The sequence below is a fragment of the Diceros bicornis genome, chromosome 21 (genome assembly GCF_020826845.1).
Source record: "Diceros bicornis minor isolate mBicDic1 chromosome 21, mDicBic1.mat.cur, whole genome shotgun sequence".
Classification (NCBI taxonomy): Eukaryota; Metazoa; Chordata; class Mammalia; order Perissodactyla; family Rhinocerotidae; genus Diceros; species Diceros bicornis.
In genome coordinates, this window is record NC_080760.1 from 30507995 (window position 1) to 30521052 (window position 13058).

Sequence of the window (13058 nt, forward strand, 5' to 3'; positions counted from 1 at the left end):
GGAGTGATGAGTCTACAAGCCCAGGAATGCCAAAGAGTGCTGGCAGTAACCAGAATGTGGGAGAGAGATATGGAATGGATTCTCCCTCAGACCCCCAGAAGGAATCAATCCTGCTGACATCTTGACTTCAAACTGTGAGAGAATGAATTCCTGTTGTTTTAAGGCACCAAGTTTCTAGTAATTTGTTAAGACAGCCCTAGGACACTAATACAGTACCTGAGACTGCCAACGACGTTGGTGTTATGAACACTGCTCCTGGAGTTCAATTTGATTTCTGATACCTGTTCTCTTATTCTTCTGGACTCTTCTTCCTATCCCCACCCTAAATGGGAGCATTCTTCATTGGAACATTTTGAGACTTCCATAAGTTTTAATTAAGATTCTTTTTTTTTTCCAAAATATCTATGAATTCTTATGACCGTCACCTCTTTGAGAATGAATTTTACGTAAATCTCTCTGTCTGATCTAGCACTCAGAAGCCCCAGCTTGAGCCTCAACTATGTACGTTTTGTTCTCTTCCTAACACCTCAGACTTACTGAAGCTAATATTGCATTCATCCTCTTCCATATACTCCCCCTTTCCCCAAATTTGCTTCTTCTGATTGAACTTCACTGTAATCACTGCCTTTTTCTTTGCACCTACTCAGTCAAAACCTTGTTTTTACACCTCTCTCTTCCTTATGTCGTGGGAGAGTGAAACACTAGTATCTGAAAATGTCTCCTTTATGCTGGACTCCCCTATGTCCCTTTCCGTTTTGCTGCCATCATCTGAGCTGGGTAGTAATTATCTCATGCGTGTATGATTGCAAGCACCTCCCAGTTACCCTGACTGTCTTCAAGCTTGCAGCTTCTGTTCTATTCTATCATGCCCTAAGCATAATCATTTCATCATGAATCTTACCTTCTCAAACAACCTTTATGGCTCTTCATTATTATTATTATTTTCAGGACAAATTGATGGTCTTAAATCTCACAGTCAACCCCATTCGTGGGTGCTTCCTCCTTCTAGTAAGTCCATTCTGATCAATGTACACACTCAATGTATTCGCGTTCTGCATTGAAGCCTTTGTTGATATTGTTGTCCTAGCCTTTAACACTTGCTTATCTTGTATTAACCTGTCCAAATTCCATATTTCAACACTGAGTTCAGGTCTAGTCTTCTCCAGGCGTGTTGTATTTGTCCATTTCAAACATATCTTTTTAAGTATATCTTTAAGCGTATCTTTTTATTTTTAAAATCTATAGATTAGACCTTAAGACTTTGTGTTAGCACTTAAGTTAATAAACACATTTGGATCATGGTTTTCCTTCCTAATATATTAACGTTAATATTTTCATTTTTTCCAGACTACTGTAATTTAAAATTAATGTGAGCATTTGTTGTAAATTCACAGAAAACTTAATCATGTTCAAATTCTCGAGAATTAAGAACTAACCATAACATTGTCAGTTCTAATTAAATTTTGTGAAAGATGGCAAGTTTGTCACCACACTTGAGTGGGGCTTTCCTCTCTCCCAACTCTAAGAGAATATAATATGTATAATAAAACATTAATAAATATAATTTTTTAAAGAGGGACATTTATGCTACTCTGCTTTACTTTTGCTTTGTTATTTACAGTTAATGTCTTTATAAACATTTTGAAACATGCTAGGATTTTCTTAAAAATGTATCTTTAAAATGTCCACAATAAATCCTTTTTATCCTATTATATTTAATATATATTTGTTGCATGCCTGGTATACAACATTTTGACAACTCTTTGAGTTTATTCTTTATTTGATTGATGGAAACATTGGTGTGTGTATGTGTATATGTGTGTTTGTGTATACACGTTTATGAGAGAGAAAGAGAGAGAGAGAGAATGCACATAGTGCAAAGAAAGCAGGGAAAGGGAAGGTTTGTGTCCACTAACATTAATTATAGTAAAAGGTTTGATAACTAATGCCAGAAAGACTACTCTCCGATTTCTTCCTTGGCTCCGAGACATTCCAATTTCCCACGAAAAGCTATTCTCTCTGACTGTTTGGCAGATCGTTTGAGCTGGAATTAAATGTGCACAGCTGGTACCATCTGCTGTGAATTCTTTCATTCTTGTTATCTCTTAAACAGCTTTTGGTTTTGTTTTATTCGTAATACATTTATGGAGGATGAGGGAGATCTATTGGGGTCTTCATATTGTTTAATGGATGCATTGCTGGTTCTCAGATTAACGAACCATGGTAACTCTGGTTTGTCAATATTGATAAATGTCTATCGAGCTTTACTTATGACCAGACTGGTTTTTGAATGAAAACCAAGGTCAGTTTTAGGCAGTCAAATAGAATAATTTCTTAAGATTATGTGTTATAATGATAATAATATTTCAAATATTTCTTATATTTTATCACTTTAATTTCTTTCCTTACTTGTTTTACAATTGAAGTCTAGAAGTTCTGAATCATAATTTCCTAGCCAGCAGACAAAATCAGAAACCTAGAAGTTATGTCTGATTCCTCTCATTCCCTCACCTCCTTCTTATTCTATTTTTTAAATATCTCTCAAATCAGTGTCTTCCTATGAATCTTGTCATCACTGACTTTGTACAGGCCCTCAACACTTCACACCCCAGTCCAATTCAATGCATTCTCTATCTACTGAGGACTTAAAGTGGTCTTTCTGAAACATGATTCTGATCATGATACTTCCCTACTTAAAATTCCCCAATGTCTATATATTTCCTTCAAAATACATTTGAAAAATCTGTGCATTTCTGCCAGCTACTGCTGCTCCCTTTTCCTGACATTTGCTCCCTCATTTTTGTTCCAACTTTGCCTGGAAAACTCCAGAAGAGGCTTCAAATCAAAATTCAGATGACATTTTTTTTTTCCTTTTGCAGAATTTATTACTTATTCTCCTTGGTTTGAGGAAAATGACCTTCTTCTATGTCCCTGTAGGAGCTTGTTCACAGTCCTGTTGGAACATTTATCATAGTGTGTTGTCATTTTTACCTGTTTAGTATTTGTATTAATGTTTGTGGTCCTAATAGACAACGTCTTTTTTCCTCCAAAACTGCAAATACTAGTCCAGTGCCCTGAAATATTAGACATTTGGTAAGTTATTCAATGGATGAATGAGTGATTGAACAACTAGGTCTATAGTGAAAATTGGCAAGAAAGAGTTTAATTTGTAGTATGTAAGTAGACGTCCCCTTATAAATGAAGGTTAGAAAGTTATTTTTATTTGGTAATATACACATGAACACATATTAAAAATAATTTTTTTCTAATTTTTTTTGAAATTATTCTCAAGTTATTTGACCCTAATCAATTAAAGGTCTTAAACACATTTAATCAATGGAAATAAGGGCAGCCAAGGCAGCTACTTGGGCTGCTTGAGTCTAAATTTAGTTTCATATTGACAGAATTCATGCTGATTGGTTCTCTTTACTTGCTACTCTGCACAGAGGCAAGCAGTTGGCTTTTGCTTTAGTCTGATATTTGTCTGATCTGGCATGGACAAGATATATTATGCTAAGGGCATCCTGCTTAAGTGAAGAAAAAAAAATATGGGAAGGCTTGGTTGAGACAATAAATTAAGTGTCTTCTAGAATATTTAAAAAAATAGAACATGTAAAGAGAAAATATACTGGAAAATATAGCAAGTTTTCTGGTATTGTGGAAGTCATGTTGAAAACCTTTCTATTTATGGCATTTTGAGATGCTTGCTGGTCATTCTGCAAGATGCTAGAGAGAGATGTTATGATAGTATCATAACATCTGGCAGATCATGATTTTGTGTTAGTGAAATTCTGATAACGTGGAAAGGTTTTCTCTCTGGAAGTAGCAATTGGATTTTTCTGTGCCATGAGTAGATGAATTTTTAAGATTTTGGTATCCATCAAAATGACCTGATGACCTACTGAATCAGAAAGGATGAGAGCAAGGCCCTGCATTTTTAACATGCTCTTTTACAGTAGATGTTAAAAAAGGATACTAAATTTCACATGGGTCTGTTTTCCCATGAAAGAAAATAGGTACCCCTGTAAGTCTACCCAAGCAAACTTTTGTGTGCACAGGCTATTTAATGAGTGGAAAACAGGTGCAAAAAATATTGAATGCAAGAAAAACATACCTGCTGTTATAATTAATTTAACTGTGTCATATACATAAAAAAGCTAATTTTTCCTCAATACAAATTGTAAAATTGGATCCTTGACATGCTGCCATAATATCTGGAAATCACACTAACCAGCTGACACACACAGAGACTCTGGGAGAGCTAAGGCAAGAAGGGGCAGGGGGAAAAAGCATGCTGTTAACTTGATAAGTAAATTAAGCTGACGCTCAAATAGTTTTGCATCAATTATTTGGCTATACTTACATAGCTTGCATGCAGAAGACTCCTGAAATTGACAGTCGTCATATACATAGCACCGCTGAACGTTTAATGCACGTGTAAATTTTTATTTCCTTTTTCTTTTGCAGAGCAAACCAGTATTTAATTCAGGAGTGGTATGCAATCAAAAGCTATTGGCATTTACATGACTTGGAAATATTTCAATGTACTAATTTATTAGAAAATTAATGGATGGTAGAATGCTAAAAGTACATTAACTTCTAAACATTGAATTTAAATGTTGCATAGTTGCATAGCTGTATCAATCCCCAATATTTTTATAGATCATGTATGCAATTTTGACATGGCAACTTTTCAATATTGTACACATACCATGCCAATAGATACAATTCTTTTTCGTGTATTCATAACTCTGGGGGAACGCTTTTCTTGAATCACAGAATTTCCAAATATCCAAGGGTATAATTATTTAAGTATCATTCAAAATAATCATTTTGAATAGAAATTTCTCCAAAATTCAGCACATACTTCCAATATTTAAAAAACTGTTTTGGAGCCGGCCTGGTGGTGTAGTGGTTAAGTTTGCACATTCTGCTTTGGTAGCCCAGGGTTCGCGGGTTTGGATCCCAGCCATGGACCTACACACTGCTCATCGAGCCATGCTGTGGCGGCATCCCACATACAAAATAGAGGAAGATTGGCATGGATGTTAGCTCAGGGACAATCTTCCTCAAGCAGAAAGAGGAAGATTTGCAACAGATGCTAGCTCAAAGACAATCTTCCTCACCAAAAAAAAAAAAAAATTGTTTTGATGACTCAAACAGTAGGTATTCGCATCAATTTCTATATGGTGGAATATGGCTCTCTGATGTTACTCTTATGCTTTGGTTGACATCAAGATTGAACTCAAATTGCAACTCAACTCTCACTACAGCTTAGAGGCTTTCGACTTGCTTATCTTTCACTCTCATTTTGTCCCTGGTTCTTACATGGTGTCATTGGGCAGTATTCAGAAATTCTTCTGCTCTCGACTGCATATGACTGTCGTCTAACCAACATACACTTAATAGCTTTTGAGACACTTATTTAAATAATATTTTTGTTTTTAGTTTGTTTTTCTGTTTGTACAACATAATCTCAACTTTTCTTTTTTCTGGTTACTGGACTTCGATTTCCTTTCTAATCATTACCTCACTCTCCTTGTCTGAATTCTCTATTGCGCTGTTTATCAAGGTTTCCGAAGATCCCTAGCCATACATGGGCACAGGACCTAGCTTTGTTCACTGTGATTTACTTTAGATCCTTTGAATCTTGAATAGTGTCACAAAGACTGAACAATTATTAGAGCTGATTTAGTATAGTGATGAAAACCAAAAACTACTATAAATTACTTCCTATTACATGGAATGTCCAATTTGCCCTGGTTCCTCACTTTTCTAAGTGAGCTTTCAGCCTAAAAAATAATTTGTGTGTGACCCCAGGATCTCTAGATCTCTGTAATGATTTCTCACTTTGCCTCTGCTAGTCAAAATTGATTTCTATTGTTTACCTCCCAAAATAGTAACACTCTCATAATGTATAGTATGTTAAGATAGCAAAATTTGCCAAATGTTTGAGGAGATCTCTTCTTGAGTTTGATTAAGACTCCGCTTGCACTGAAACCCTTCCTTCAGTTAGATATTCTCCAGAGGTCTTGAATAGATGGAAAAAAAATCTTGGGCCTCAATGAAGCACTTTTCCTTTTTCTATAGGTATGTAGTATTTTGCCCAATATCAGCTCCATTATCCAATAGCAGTCTCACAGTCACTGGCTATTCCTTGAGCACACTATTACAACCACAATCCATGACTTTTATTGCCTTTGCCACCATAAAGTCACCCTCCACTGGTGTGGATATGCTACACATCCTCCAGCTCCTAGTCCCAGGAGATTATAGCCAGCTAGATCTGGTGATGAAGGAGATGACCAAGTGGTCTCAGAGTATGGTGGCAGGAGTGCCTGAAGATGTGGATGGGAAGAATCTCTCAGTTCTGCTTCCACTGTGCAAACCCCATTCCCTGATCGCCACTACTTTCTACCCCTCTGAATGAATAACCACTCTTCCTTCATTTCTTAGAATTTTCTATGTCATTTTAAATAATTTTTTGCAAAGTTCATAAAATATTTTTTAATTAAAGCAGATCATGAGTACACACATATGTCTGTGTGTACATCTATATTAAATGAGTACAAATTGATGGTTGAGATCATTTACATGATTTTTACCATTTTTCTAATTCACACATCTCTGACAGATAGTCGCTTCTCATTTCTGTCCCTTCAAGCTGTCTGTTTGCCTGCAGATCTATCTGGAACGGTCTCTTTCTCACCTTCTTATTTGTTTATTTTATATTCGAGAGTTTATAAATCACACAACTAAATTCTGCAATATTGACTCACTGTAATAAAAAACAGAGTCTCAGAGAGAAAATGAGAACCACTACTATGCATAAAGTGTGTGAGTTTTAATCTATGTAACTTGAAATATTATTTCATTACTCAGAACCCTTTTAGGCTGACTTTCTAGTTCCTATGTCTGGCTCCTAGGTATTACTGGACATTGTTAGATAACTGAATTTGAGAATGGTGGGTTAATTTACTACCTTACATTTGTTATTTATATCAAACCTGCGAGGTGTTCAAGATAGGGATTATCTTCTGGGAGTTTAAATTGTTTGCCGGGGGTCACAAAACAAGGTTGGTGGACACCTAAAGCAAATTTGTTGTTGTCCTGGCCAGATCCTTTTCCTCCACAGCGTCAGTGTGTTTTGCTGTTAAGGCTTTTGCACCTGCAACCTTCTTGAGAGGTTTGTCCTGAGCGTCTGTAGGGAAAACCTAAAGTGCCTGCGAGTCTTAGTCCCATTGCCAGTGCTTTGCTGATAAAACCCCAGACCCTTTGTCTCAAGATGGACAAACCTGAATGAGTAATTTACATTCCAGTTTTTCTCAAGGGGTTAGGCTGGATCCGAGACCGCACCTAAAATTGCATCTTGCTTAGCATCTTTTCTTTCTTTGCTGTAACATGCTGAGCCATATTGGAGCCAGAGCCAAAAGCAAAAATGTATACCCATATGTTTACTTACCAAAATATTCTCGCAGCTATATAATCAAGTGGAAGAAGTTAAGACAAGCTTTATAATTAAAAAAACTGACAATATATAAAATCGTGTGTTGTTTGATCTCATGCAAAATGCCACTGTTAAGTGTCAGAAGGTTACTTGGCAGGAAGACTGGGAACCCTGGGCTGGTTGAAAATGGCTGTTCTTGTTGCACAGGGTTATAAAAATAACAGAACAACACAGCAGCCTGTCTTTATTTAAAAATTGACATTTTGTTCATCATGTTTTTTTTGTATTAATTTTGATTTATGTGTAATATAATACATTAAAATATAATTTATCTTGGTTACTGAGTTTTGTGTCTCCCCTTTAGGTTTTGCACCCGAGGCTAGTGCCCCACTTTCTCATACTAGTCCAGACCTTGCTTTCCTGCCCTGCAGAATTCTCCCGCTCCCTTTTCTGGTTTCTACCGGGAACACTTCCATTATAAATCATTTGGCTCCTATGTCTGTGTTCCCTATTAATGGACATTGTTAGAATACTAAGACAAATCCTGTCTCAGGGTCAGTTCTGGGAGAACTTGATCTAAAATACTGAACAAGCACAATTTAGATTAAATCACAGATTATGGACTTTTGGCCAGTGTTCTTTCTATGATACTAGACTTTTGCCTTTTAAAATAACTCTTCTTCTGTTGTTTAAGATTGCCTTAAATGTATACATCAGGTTAAGTCTTACAAGAAATGGATTAATCTTTTTATACAGTTTGCATTAATTGTCTTTGCTTACATAGAACTCAGTGCTTATATTTTTGTCCCCATGAACACTATTAGTTATATACAGATGAATGCATGATTGTTTTACATTCTTTTGTTTATATTTCTAAAGCAATTATCTCACTGTAAATAAACATTTGATGTTCTATAATCCTAAGCACCTTAGGCAGTATTAGAAGCAAACAAGCAAACATTTGCTGTTAGTCAAATTAGGACACTTTATTTCAATGTACAAATCAAGGTACATTAAAAAGACAAATTCATTTTCACTAACAAGGTAAAAATAAAAGCTACCATACCAAATCAAGAGGTAATGTAGTTTAGATTTGATTTTGTGCTATTAAATAAGAACAAACAAAAATGCTAAGTCTAGAAGAATTTGAGATCCTTTTCAGGAACTTTGTCTATTCATGTAATGAGTTTGATAAGATAAAGTAAAATATGCGTAAGGTGTTTAAATTTTATGGTCATATGACATCAAATAATCAGTGTAAGTGAATTTTAAATATTTCACGTGGCTAAAATACCATGTTAAGTTATACACTTTAGACTCAAAAGACCCCATGAGCCTTTCACATAATTCACCCCATACTCAAATAGGAGATTGAAGTATTCAGGTGTCCAGAGGAAGCCAAAGGACACAGTTTGCTGGAGATGGCCCAGTGCAGGGTGCTTCATCAAGCCCACTAGGGGGAGTGTCAGGATTTGAATGTGGTGTCATGGGGCTGGCCATAGGCTGAACCAGAGCACCAGGAAAACTTCAGTGGAACTGGAATCTTCTAAGGCTTGATCTCTTATATTTTTATACCATTAACTAAGACTTTCAATGATTTCTTACCCTTGAAATCTTAACTTACTGATTTTCTTTCAAATGGGTTCTGTCATCTTTTTATTGATTAATCCAATACAGAGCTAGTGCTAATTGATCAATTAATCTATTTGTTTATTTAATAAAGGATTATTGCATGACTTCTGTGTGTTAGACACTGTACTATCACCTGAGAGACCTAACAAACAAAGTTAGACAAAGTTTTTGCCTTCAGAGAATTTACAATTCTGTGGAAAAAAAAAAATCCTGGAAGATTACAATAGAGCATTATCACTACTATGACAGGAGACCATAGGGCTCAATGTAGCATATTCAAGAGCGTTTTATTCTCTTTTCAAAGTCAGGGAAATATCATTAATCTGAAACTTAAAATATAAATAGAATTTAGCCATGCCAGGCTGGGTGGATGAATGAGGGGCAGGGGCAGGGATAACATATTGATAAAATGAAAATTCTACATGGTTAGAGCATAGGCATGTAAGAAAGGGAAAATGGAGTTCTCTGTGCATTTTATTTTTTTGACATAGTGTTTTCACTCAATAACTTTATTAAAATAAACATCAAATTTTTTAGATTTTATCTTCAGTTACTATTAGATTACTGCAATAACTTCCTAATTAGTCTCCTTAAATTTTGAATACACAATGGACTTGCGGATTATGGGTAAGTATATGGGTAAGTATGGGATTTGACATGAAGGTTCATGAAGTTGGATGGGAAAGGAAAGTCAAAAGTAGGGAGGACAATGTAGAGACATAATGAGATTGAAAGCCTAAATTATATTAAAGAAAAGGTGTAAGTAATATACTGGGATGAAAGAATTGGAGAACCCGTATGGTTGAAGTAGAAGAAGCAGTTCAGTGGGTGATGATAATGTCTAAAATGTGGCAATGGATGGAGGAAGTGGCAGTGGAATAAACATAGAGTCTTTTCCTAGAGATGAAGAAGTTACAGACTGAGAAGCCAGGGTGTTGGCAGGATTGTCCATATAGACATGGAGTCATCCGGAAATATGGAGAACCTGGAGTAGGGAAGACGGCTTTTATTTAAAAAAGATGGAGGAAGATGGTAGTTAAGAGTGATTTAACAAATGTGTATTCAGAAGCTGGTATATGCAGTTGGTGCACATCATCCACAGAATAGCAGGGCTTTTTACTGGAGCTTGGAGGAGTAAGGAATGTTCTGAAAGATATGGTGAAGTTAGAAGATATGATCATGGCTATACTCTGATACTGAAATACTGCATATGAGGAATGTGTAGTGGTGGAAACTCTTTCAATCTAGAAAGGTTTCATAGACTAATCGTGAGGTACTTTCATATTTTTATTATGACTATATTAAGCTTTTGAAATGTACTTTGATTTTAGTACATCCAAATCCAAATATTTGAGTTTTTTTAAATTATTGATTTATTCAACAGATAGGATTTGATGTATACCACTTGATAAGACTGTTAGGAGTGCCCTAGTTGTTCATATGTAATGGAAATATCAAAATCTTTACTCATAAGTTTTTATGAGGACTATGTTGAATAATGTAGTTAAAGAGCGTAGCATAATGGATAATATTGGAGAGTATTGATCAGAAAAATTATTTGTTTTATTGAAGGAAGGAAATGTATCAAGGTTGTTAATAGAAATAGAATATATTATGTCATCTGCATTGAGGGCAAAAATATACAGATGGCTAAGACATTAAAGGTGCTATAGATTGAATGGTTGTGTGTCCCCAAAATTCATATGTTAAATCCTAATGGCCAGTGCGATGGTACTTGGAGGTAGAGCCTTTGGGGAGTGATTAGGTCACGAGGGTAAAGCCCTCATGAATGGGATTAGTACCCTTTTAAAAGAGATCCCCTCCTATGCCATGTGAGGTTACTGCTAAAAGACAGCCATCTATGAACCAAGAAGTAGGCTCTCACCAGACACTGAATATGTCAGCACCTTGACCTTGGACTTCCCAACTTCCACGAACTATGAGAAATAAATTTTTGCTGTTTATAGCTACCCATTCTGTGATACTTTTGTTATAGCAGGCTGAATGGACTAAGGCAATGTGCTAACAGGTAAGAAAAGGAAGATAAGATTGTAGAATTTTATATTTTCATGACCACAAGCACAAGGCATGCAAAAAAGGCAGTGCGAATAAATATGCTATTAGAAATACAATTATAAATATCAGAAGAAATAATTAAAAGAGTTTTAAGTTGTTGCCTCTTGGAAGGGAAAATTTGGAGTGAAGAGAGGGTAGCCACACCTGTTAGAATGGCTATCATCAAAAAGACAAGAGACTACAAGTGTTGGCGAGGATGTGGAGAAAAGAGAACCTTTGTGCATTGCAGTGGGAACATAAATTGGTAGAGCCACTATGGAAAACAGTATGGAGGTTCCTCAAAAAATTAAAAATAGAACTACCATGTGATCCAGCAATCCACTTCTGGGTATATATCCAAAGGAAATGAAAACAGGATATTGAAGGTATATCTGCACTCCCACGATCGTTGCAGCATTATTTACAATAACCAAGATATGGAAACAACCTGAGAGTCCATCAATGGATAAATGGGTAAAGAAGATGTGAGATATATATGTAGATATATATGTACACACACACAATGAAATATTACTCAGTCATGAGAAAGAAGGAAATCCTGACCTTTGTGACAACATGGATGGAACTTGAGGGCATTGTGCTAAGTGAAATAAGCCAGACGGAGATAAACAAATACTACATATACTTATATGTGGAATCCAAAAAAAAGCTGTCAAATTCATAGAAACAGAGAGTAGAAAAGTGGCTGGGAAGTAGGGAAAGAGGGAGAGGTTGGTAATAGGGTACAAATTTTCAACTGTAAGGTGAATAAGGTCTAAGGATCTAATATAAAACATGATTACTAAAGTTGATAACGTTATATTGTAAAATTGAAATTTGCTAAGAGAATAGAACTTAAATGTTCTCACTAAAAAAAAAAAGGAAAAATACGTGAGATGATGGATGGGTTAACTAACTTAACTAGATGAGGGAAATCCTTTTGCAATGTATACGTGTATCAGATCATGACAATGTGCACTCTAAATATCTTACAATTTTATATGTCAATAATACCTCAATAAAGCTGAAATAAAAAATAAATCTTTTATGTTTTGAAATATATGTGAAATATATGTGAAAAAATATTTTAAAAATATTTTAAATAATTATGATAAAAGTCAAATAAGGAAATTAGATAATTCCAAGTATAACCTAAACTAATACATGTAATTCTAGGAAAAAAAAATCAAAAAGTATTTTTTTTTTTTTTTACAAAAGAGATAAAATAAGAATCCATCTTTAAAAATAATAATTCTCTCTTTCGATATGACAGTTGTGTTTTAAGCATATAAACTACTAATCTAGTCATTTCAATGATATGTTTCCTGGTTAAATTACCTTATATGATGAAAGAAGTGAACCCAAAATAATAATCAAATGTAGATAAAACTTCATCTACTAAGAAGTACTATAAAATTCTGTACTTCTTTAAAGAAAAATGATAGAGGAAAAATAAATTTATTTTTTTCTATGGCACTGATTATACACATATGTCAGGTAAAAAAATGAGAAACAAAGAGATGTAAATTTGTTTCTTTAAATTGAATTAGCAGAACTAAAATTAAAAAGCTGTCCACAATAAGTTAAACATAAAATGAATTTAAAAAGAGTCATAAGCCAAGTAGAATATAATGCTGGAATATATGGGAATATTTATCTGATTCTGAGAGGAAAAGCATTCTAAACAAAAAGGCCATAGGAAACATAAAGAGATTGGCAAATTCATCTATATTAAACTGAGAAAAAATTTCTCATATGTCAAAAATACCAGAAGTAAAGCTAAAAACAATTACAAGTAAAATATTCAGAACAAATTTGACAGGAAAATCATTATTATCTTTTATATGTAAAGCATTCCAATAAATCAATAAAAAAACAGATAGAGAGTCCATAACACAGGAAAAAAAAGTTTAACCTTTTGCAT